The sequence below is a fragment of the Varanus komodoensis genome, unplaced genomic scaffold, assembly GCF_004798865.1.
Source record: "Varanus komodoensis strain SLA01 unplaced genomic scaffold, ASM479886v1 scaffold91, whole genome shotgun sequence".
Taxonomy (NCBI): Eukaryota; Metazoa; Chordata; class Lepidosauria; order Squamata; family Varanidae; genus Varanus; species Varanus komodoensis.
Window position 1 is genome coordinate 673,261 of NW_025336610.1, and position 8,220 is coordinate 681,480.

The 8,220-nt window shown below is 59.2% G+C and overlaps 1 protein-coding gene across 1 annotated transcript in view; it reads left to right on the forward strand.

Annotated features, from left to right (window-relative positions):
- The first annotated feature begins 1,009 nt into the window (after positions 1-1,009).
- LOC123017305 (folate receptor alpha-like) overlaps positions 1,010-8,220 on the forward strand; it is a 15,571-nt gene continuing 8,360 nt past the window's right edge. The window contains exon 1 of the mRNA XM_044418575.1: positions 1,010-1,131. The gene's annotated coding sequence lies outside the window, so the exon portion shown is untranslated. The remainder of the gene's footprint in view (positions 1,132-8,220) is intronic.

Here is an 8,220-nt window from a genome sequence, read left to right on the forward strand (position 1 = left end):
ATTGCAATCAATGCTATGCAAATACGATTAGCTTGAAGTGCGACAGCCACAGAGGGAACAGGCTGCTGAACATGCATCATGCGCAATGCGCAGGTGCCTGTGGAAGCTCAGCCCAGTCAGTCCCACGCGGTCTGTCCAAGGGCCCAGCTCCAAGGTCTTGGGGCCAGGCAGGAGCTGCCACAGGAAAAGGCTGGCGCACAGGACGCGGGAGCACCCTCGGCAACTCGCCCCCGGGAAGGCTGGAGGATTCCTACCCCAGGGCGGGACGTGGAGAGGGAGGCGGTCTCAGAGCGACCCCAGCCTGGCGGAGTGTCCAGGTGACACCCCCAGGAGAGGATGCTGACATGACCCGCTCCTCCAACAGGGAGCCCACGGCGCCAGAGTCAGCGCAAAGTCCGGTCGGGGGCACAGAGGCCGTCTCTCTTCGGCAGCACCCCTCCTTCAGGGGTGGCACACAGAGGGATTAAAAAGGGAAACTTTGGGTACTGAACAGTAGATTGGGCTCAGCATTTCACTTGGCGTATGCTCAGAGACTTGGTGCACTAGCAATAAAGACAGAGGAACGCCGGTGTGGTGCCTGCTGCTGTCGGAGGGCGGCAACCGGATCGCAACCACGCGCTCCAGCAGGAGCAGCTCGGTGGGAGAAAGAAGATGCAAGAGTACTGAAAGGCTGTATGAGAGACAGCGTGGAGACATGAGGAGCCCCCCATCCCGAGAGGAAGGGGACACTTCGAAGAGGCGTGTGGCAGAAAACGTGCTTAAAGGTTAGCCGCTGCTCTGCAGCCGAGGTTTATCAGGAAGCAAAGTACGAGCAAGGCCAAAGATCTTTCAGTTGCCTCGAAAGAGGTTTGGGGTGGGAGATGGGGCTTCTTTTGCTGCTGCCATTAGTGTTTTGAAATCCCCAGACATACCGTGCAGGGAAGGGCGCCACAGGGCAACCGCTGGGGATACTGAGTGTCTCCTTTCCCGTTTTGTTTGTGTTCCAGGGAGAGAGCAGACGCAACTGACGGGACCTATAAAAAGCCGTGGTTGCCACAGAGGGGACTCGCTCGCTGCTCCCGACGTGGGCAGTCGGCGATGCTGACAAGCTGGGCAAGGACTTCTCCCCGCAGAACCGCAGCACGAATCAAAGTCTGTTGGGATTGGGATTTTCTCTTAATTGGACTGGAGTTTCTTTAAACTGAAAGTGTTTCCTTCCATGCAGCTTTTGTTTTGCTCCTTGCCTGTCCTTAGCCATCGTGAATGTTTCTTCCGTTATCCATCTAGGCTGTTTCTTTTTGCTTCAGGAATTGTCTCTTTGCATTATTCTGTAATAATGTGTCTGGTTCAGTCCACAATTCTTCCGTCTCACGATCAGTGGAGTTCAGTAATGCAAATCTAGTCTTTTTGGGGCCTGCCCTTTAAATTCCTCAGGGATGCTATTGAAATCGTATTTGGCACTATACTTCTGTTAGTTATCCTTGTCAGCTTTCTCACTACCTCAGTCTAGTCCTGGTCATGTTTTGATTCTCCGCCTCTTACTTCCCCTTACCTGGTCTGTTTGATTCCATATTGGGCACCTGGTGATCCCCAAGCCCGCAGGCATCTGACTGGCTGCCTGGAACATGTATTTGTGCCGGTCTTTCTCCTGCTCTGCTCCCGACTCAACTCGTAGGCCAAATTCTCCTGCAACGTTTGATTCCGCTTCGCTTCCTACTTTTTCCTTCAGGTCACACGTGATGCTCAGCATGTCTTGCTTGGGTGGATGAGGGTGCAGCATTTACATCACACCTTTTCCCCTCCTGTGCGGAGCCCAAGGCAGTTCCATAGCTCCTGATTTATCCTCACAACAGCGACCCTGTGGGGTCGGTTGGGTAGAGGGCCTGTGACTGGCCAGGGCGACCCACCGACAGGCATGGCTGAGTGGGGGCTGGAGCCTGGGTCGCCCCGGCTCCCCTGCCAACCCCACGGTGGCTGCTGCAGTGGAACCACTTTCCACTTGAGCGCCTGTGTTAAATTCTCAGTTCCTTCATGTTCAGCATCTGTTGCTGAACCACAGACGTGTTGGTGAGCTTTGCTGTGAGTTTTTCTGCGAATCCAGTTTGCTACGCTTTGTTTGCCCTCTTTCGTTTGTTCGCACCAAGCCCCGCAGTGCTAAGTTATTCTATTTCTTGCTTTATAGTTTCTAGCTTGCCTTGATCCATGCTTCTCGTCTGCCACGTTCCATCAAGTAGGACTTATTTGTGCTTTTTGGAAAAAGTACAGAGCGAGGCAACACAAATGATCAGGTGGTCAGAGCAGCTCCCCTGTGAGGAGGGGGAATGACAGCCAGGACTGTTCAGCTCAGGAAAGAGCAAGTTGGGAGCCGTGGGGGGGCTGCTTCAAACAATGCCTGGTGTGGAGGAAGGCGAGTGCGAGAGGCTTTTCTCCATCTCCCATAACGCTTGAAGCTGGTGCCACCCGTGAAGCCGACTGGCGGGAGGTTTCAGGCAGGTCAGAGCAGGTCCTTCTTCACACCACGTACAGCGAAACCGTGGAGGCCGCGATGGCTGCCACTCTTGGTGGCTTTCAAAGGGGAACAGGCAGATCCGGGAGGGAGGCGGCCCAGTGGCGACCAGCCTTGCTGGCCATGTGCTGCCCCCTTGACCAGAGGCGGGATGCCTGCGCGCACCCGGTGCTGAGGAGCTGGGCGGCAGGACTTCTCGCATGCACCCTGCGCGAGCAACCCTACGCATGGCTGGCTTGCCAGGGTGACTAGATGGGCCCTGGGGCTGGGCTGGCTGGGCTGGTCTTGCGTCCTGTACCTTCCCTCTGAGAGGCATCGTTAGGGGCACTGACAGATGTGCTTGCCATGGCTCTTCCCCAGGAGCCAGTGGAGTGCCTTCCGACCTGGGGCTCCCATCTTCTGGCACAAGGCCCGCTGCTGCAGGGCCCCATCCCGCTCAGGTGACGGCCCAGGCGCTTTCTGGGTGACTCGCCCGTGCGCTGGGCTCCACTGTCGTGCTGCTCGGGCAGTGAGGACATGCTCCCTGGCCTCTAGTCTGCAACTGGCTTCTCTCGAGTCGGGTCCCCTATTCCACACCCTGCAGTCCGGAGCGAGAGAGAGGAGGCCTCGTCCTTCCTCTTCGTGACAGCCTCTGAGGTGCGTGTAGGGGGCTGTCATACCCCCTCGGTCATCTCTCCCCGCGGCCTCGCAAGCCTCGCTCTCACCATCTCTCCCCACCGGGCTTTGCCTCCAGCCCGAGTCGTCCTTGGTGCCCCTCAGCCCTTTCCCAGCTTGTCTGCATCTTTTCCAAACTGTGTTGCACAGAAAGGCCCCCGGACTCCAGGTGAGGCCTGAGCGGTGCTGAGTCAGGGGGACGCCGCTAGCGCCCCACGTGCTCTGGAGGGGATGCTTCTGTGAATGCAGCGCAAAATCGCGTTTGCCTGTGAGCCACATTCTTGGCCCATGTTCACCTTGTGATCTGCAACAACCCCGGGATCCTTCTCCTTTGCAGTATCGCTGAGCCACGTGGTCCCGTTTGTGGCAGAGCGGTTGGGGTCTTGTTCCCGTAAGTGCAGGACTTGGGCACTTAAGTGTTTGTCCTTATTTAACATCGTTCTTTTGTTCTCTGCTCAGTGTTCTGACCTATCTAGATCACCCTGGATCTTATCTCTGTTTTCCAGGTTGTTTGCGATTCCACCCAGCCTTTTATGAAGCCACATGAGCTTCCTCTGGTTGCTACTCCTTCTCCTTGTAGTTGTGCCTTAAGCATTCCATGTTTATTCTACCCTTCTTGGGCTGCTTTTCTCTTTCGAGTGGCCTGCCATGGGACTTGGTTGATCACGGCCCTTAATTAGCTGAAGTTGGCTTTTTTGAAATCCAGGGTACTTGTTTGGCTCATATATATGGGGGTGAAGGTGTTCAAGGATAGGCTAGACATGCACATGGTGGGCCTGTCATGAGTGAAGCGGAGCCGGCCGGAGCTGGGGGTCAGACCAGATGGCCCGGGAGGCCCCTTCTGGCGCACTCTGTTTCTGTATAATTTGGCTCCATGTTTGGCTCCTTTATTGTGGAGAATTCAGGTGAGGCACGGTTCCTTTCCCCCGGAGTTCCCACAGCTGTTGCTCTGTCCGCTCCTCGCATCCTTCACTGGAAGAGGGGCTCAGCTCTCCATTCATTAACCAGTTAGTGCCCATAAGGGGACTTCCCTCTGTGCTCCTGACGGCTAAGTTTGGTTGGGGTCCTTGGAGTGTGGCTTTGCCAGGACCCCCTGGGAAGCTGCCAGAGTGGCTGGATCGCGCGTTGGGTGAAACCTGCTAAAGTTGCAGCACAAGCCGCACTAATGGCCCACCTGGATTTTCCTTCCCAGCATAGACTCCCCCCTGCAGTTCTGCAGCTGCTGCCAATATTTGCATCTTCCCGACTTAAACATGGCATTTCACCCATGGAGGTGAATGCCATGGCCTTTGAAATGACAGCTGCATTCTTTTTGCCTCAGACTGTCACCTGGGTCCCCCCTCCTTTGCTTGTTTCAGGGTTTTCACAGTTCTTTCCAGAGGAAATTAAACATGCACCTGCCAAAGGCAGGGGTCTGCTCCTCCCCCAGGCTCCAGGCGCATGCAGATCCAGGAAGGTCATCCGTGGACAGGGCCAGCTCCGGGGCGGACGCGCCTGGGCACCCACCAGGGCCCACACCAGAGCAGGGGCTCAGCGAGACGAAGGCCCCCAAGTCGCTCCAGCCCTCCTCTTGCTTCCGCCCAGGCAAAGGTGGTGGCGGGGGGGGGGGATGCCATAACTGGCTCCCCCACCCCGCTCTGAAGCAAGCAGTTGGTAGTGATACGGAGGGGGAGGGGATGAACAAGAGCAGCTCCTCATGGGGGGGGGAGGGCAGGTGCAGAGAGGGGGGCCTTTCCCAAGGGCCCTCAACCCACTGCAGCTGGCGCTGATTATGGGGACCTTTGGCGTCTGCCCTGTCCAGCCTTGTAAGGTGCCCGTGATCCTGTGGAACTCATTTTCCCCACTCTGTGCTCCAAGCAACACCCTTAACAAACATTAGACTCTGCAATTAGGAGCATTACAGAGGGAGCTCGTTAGGTGGCGAGGCGTGTCAGGCTAAGCCGCCACCACAGCTGGGAGCCCCCGTGGTCAGTCACCCCAAGCGGGGCCTCAGACTCCTGCCCCGCGCTCTGCCTTGATGGTACCGCTGCGGCATGCGCGAGAGCGGGCTGCCAGCGGGTGGCCGGCGGTGCTGACACGCGTGGGACGCACGGGGGGCCCCGCTCGCCCCGCACCGCCCCACGGCGCAGGCAGCCGACGTGCTCGGGCGGCCAACAGATCCTCGCAAAGCATGCTGGAGCCCCGGGCACACGAATGGGTCGAGCCGATCCCACACATGTGCACTGAGCGCTCCGTGTTCAGTCGGCGCAGTTCCCGCCCACGTGCGCGCGCAAAGGCCGCAGCCGCGCAGTCTGGGCACGTGCTCCCGTCCTGCGCGTCGCCCTCAGCATCAGTGGCTTGAGCCTGGGCTCCGGACGCAGGTCCAGGTCGGGGCCCACTCCGATGGCGGCCCTTCGCACGGCTCCTTGGGACTGAGCCCACTTGTGCCGCACCAGCGTAATCGCACACGAGGTGGAGCTGGGCGAAGGACCTGGCGGTCTCTTTCCCCCGAACCATCCCCAGCTGGGGAAGCTCCGCACATCTGGCGCGCCTGTGAGCAGCTTCAAAGGTGCTTTGCCATCGTCTCCAGTTACGGCATTTTCTAGCTCCTTCGGAGCAGGTACTTGGGCAGGGCAAAGGGAAAAGTCCCCTGCAAACGGGGCCTCAGCCCTCTTTGAGCAATAATTGACCCGATTTCTCAACCAATCTTTGGCGCTCACTTGTGGCTGACAACGAGCCCTGTTCCCAGGCATATCAGACCAGCTGTGTGAAAGCTCATGAGCCGATTGCACTGGGCCCTCCTCATTAGTGGCGTGGGGGGGGGGGAGCACAGCTGCAGCCAGAGGTTTGGCTGTTAAAGTGGCTGGGAGGGGCCTTCTGCCCAGAGGCTGCTTCTTCTGGCGGGATGTTCAGGTAAGTGGCGAGTCCTGCCCTTTGAAGCTTGCCTGTACTGCCAACTTCCCGTAGATTCGGCCCTGTTTAATGGTTAGCGTTTCCCGAGATGACCTCAGGTGTAGCGGGAAGGGGAGGCATGCCGCTGCTCCGTGCCACCAAATGGGCGAGCGCTTCTGCAGCCCCGTGCAATGCAGTTTTATTGAACTGATCTTCGCCCAAAGCCCAGCTGGGAGGAGCTCTATCAAGCCCTCCCTCTGGCCTTCGGGCAGCCTCCCCAACCAGGTGCCCACAGATGTGTCCTTGTCCAGCACACACGGACGGCTTCAGGTTGGAAAAGCTGCTTTTGACAACGCTCTCCCTTCGCAGGCATCCTGGAAAGGAGATTTGAGGCTCTGGGGAGCCCCCACCTCCTCCTAGCAAGTTCCTGATTGCTCATTTAGGCTAGTTAAGCATGTAATGCTGCAGCCAAAGCATGAAAGCCCCTGGGGGGGTGGGGTTTCAGCACAGCTGCCAAATGCCTCTAGGCTGCAGCTGGAAGGAGGCAACACCTGGTGCCGGTGCAGAGGCAGCTTCAGAGAAGGAAGTCTGTGAGTTGGAACCCGGAGCAGGAAGGCAGCTCCACACGCTTTGCCCCCTAAGGGCTCATTCCTGGCAGCCCCCCCAGGTGGGTAAGGCCCCCGGAGAGCGGCTGGGCCCCTCTGAGCTGACGACTGGCCTGCGTGGCCCCGGGTTTGACTCGGTGCACGGTGGCTTCCAGGGCTCCAAAAGGCAAGCTCTAGATGGAAAGGGTAGAGAGCAGGTGCCTTCAGGCTGGGGGGGAAAAGGTGGGGCGGGCCCGTCATTGCCTCCTCAACCGCTAGCAGGGCTGCCCCATAACAGAGAGCAAAGGTTTGTCCGTGCACAAGCCCGCATGCGTGTGCATGCACACAGAGCAGGGCTAGTTCTCATGGACTCCCGTTACAAGAGGGCAGAGTTTCGTTAAGAGAAACATCTTGGGGGCAAGAGGAGTCTGACATCAGGAAAAGCGAACGGGCCGGAGTGCTAACCCCTCCCTCCAACCGTGGCCCACACCAACTCACGGGAGGCCCGGGGCCCTCTGGGGGCGCTCAGGCCTTCTGGGCCATCCCTACCTGCGCTGCCTGTGTTGTAACCGTCGGGAAAGCCTCTGCGGCAGCTGCAACAGGGAGAACCAGGTTCAGTCAGGGAAGGCCCCCTTCGCCTTGAACCCCGGCGGTTTTAAGGAAAGGTCACCCAGGGCCCCTGCGGTTACTTTCCACAGCGAGCGGCCGGGCGGCGGTTCTCACCACCGGCTGCAAAATCACAGCTCAGGAACAGACACTTTTATACCCTGCTAGTCACTGAGCGTTACGTTTCCAGATAATCTCAGTCCAGGAGCCTCCTGGTGTCTTTAGGGGTGCCACGATGTTCTAGACCGGTAACACGAGTAGGGAAAACCGTTTGCCTTAGTGACCTGTCAGTTGAGTAGACCTTGTTGCAGTTTGGATCCTGTTTAATGTGTGTCTGATTGCGGAACCATCTGGGAAATCTGGTTTGACAGCTACTCTGCTCAGGCGCTTGCCTCTCCAGGACTAGATGCTTAGGGGAGGTCCACTCAGGAACAAAGGGGTGCCATTGTTTCAGTTTTTCCGCAGCTGATGAGAATTCAGGTATTTCCGGACAGGGTGGGAGCCTACAGCAGCTTCTCCAGCAGTTAAGAATGTCCTCTCAGAGTGACAGCAGCACTAAAGAGTGTCCCGGCTGGCTCGGGATTCTGGGGTGCTCCCTGAGGAAGGGGTGCAGGCATTCTGCGACACGGAGGCGCACGAGCAACCCTTTCTGCGGGGATTCAGCTGAATTCCCCCGACGGGCGGCCGGGGCCCGGAGGAGCGCGGGGGCGCGCAGGACAACGTCCCACGGCGCGGGCCGGCTTGGGGATCCGAGGTGCTGCCGCGGGGAGGCGCGTCGCGGCCCTGGCACCTGCCTGGGGCTGGGGGCGCGCGCAGGGGGCTTCCGCGCGCGGGCGCCCCGCAGACCGAGGCCTGCCCCCCCCCGCCGGGGTGGCCCAGCCCCGGGGGGGGCGCCGGGGGGGGGGGGGAGGGAGCGCGGGGCGGGGCGGGGCGGGGCGGGCCCAGGATCCGGCGGGGGAAGGCGCGCCGCGTGCGCCGCGGCCAGAGCCGCCGCCTCCCTTGCAGAGCAGTCGAGACCGG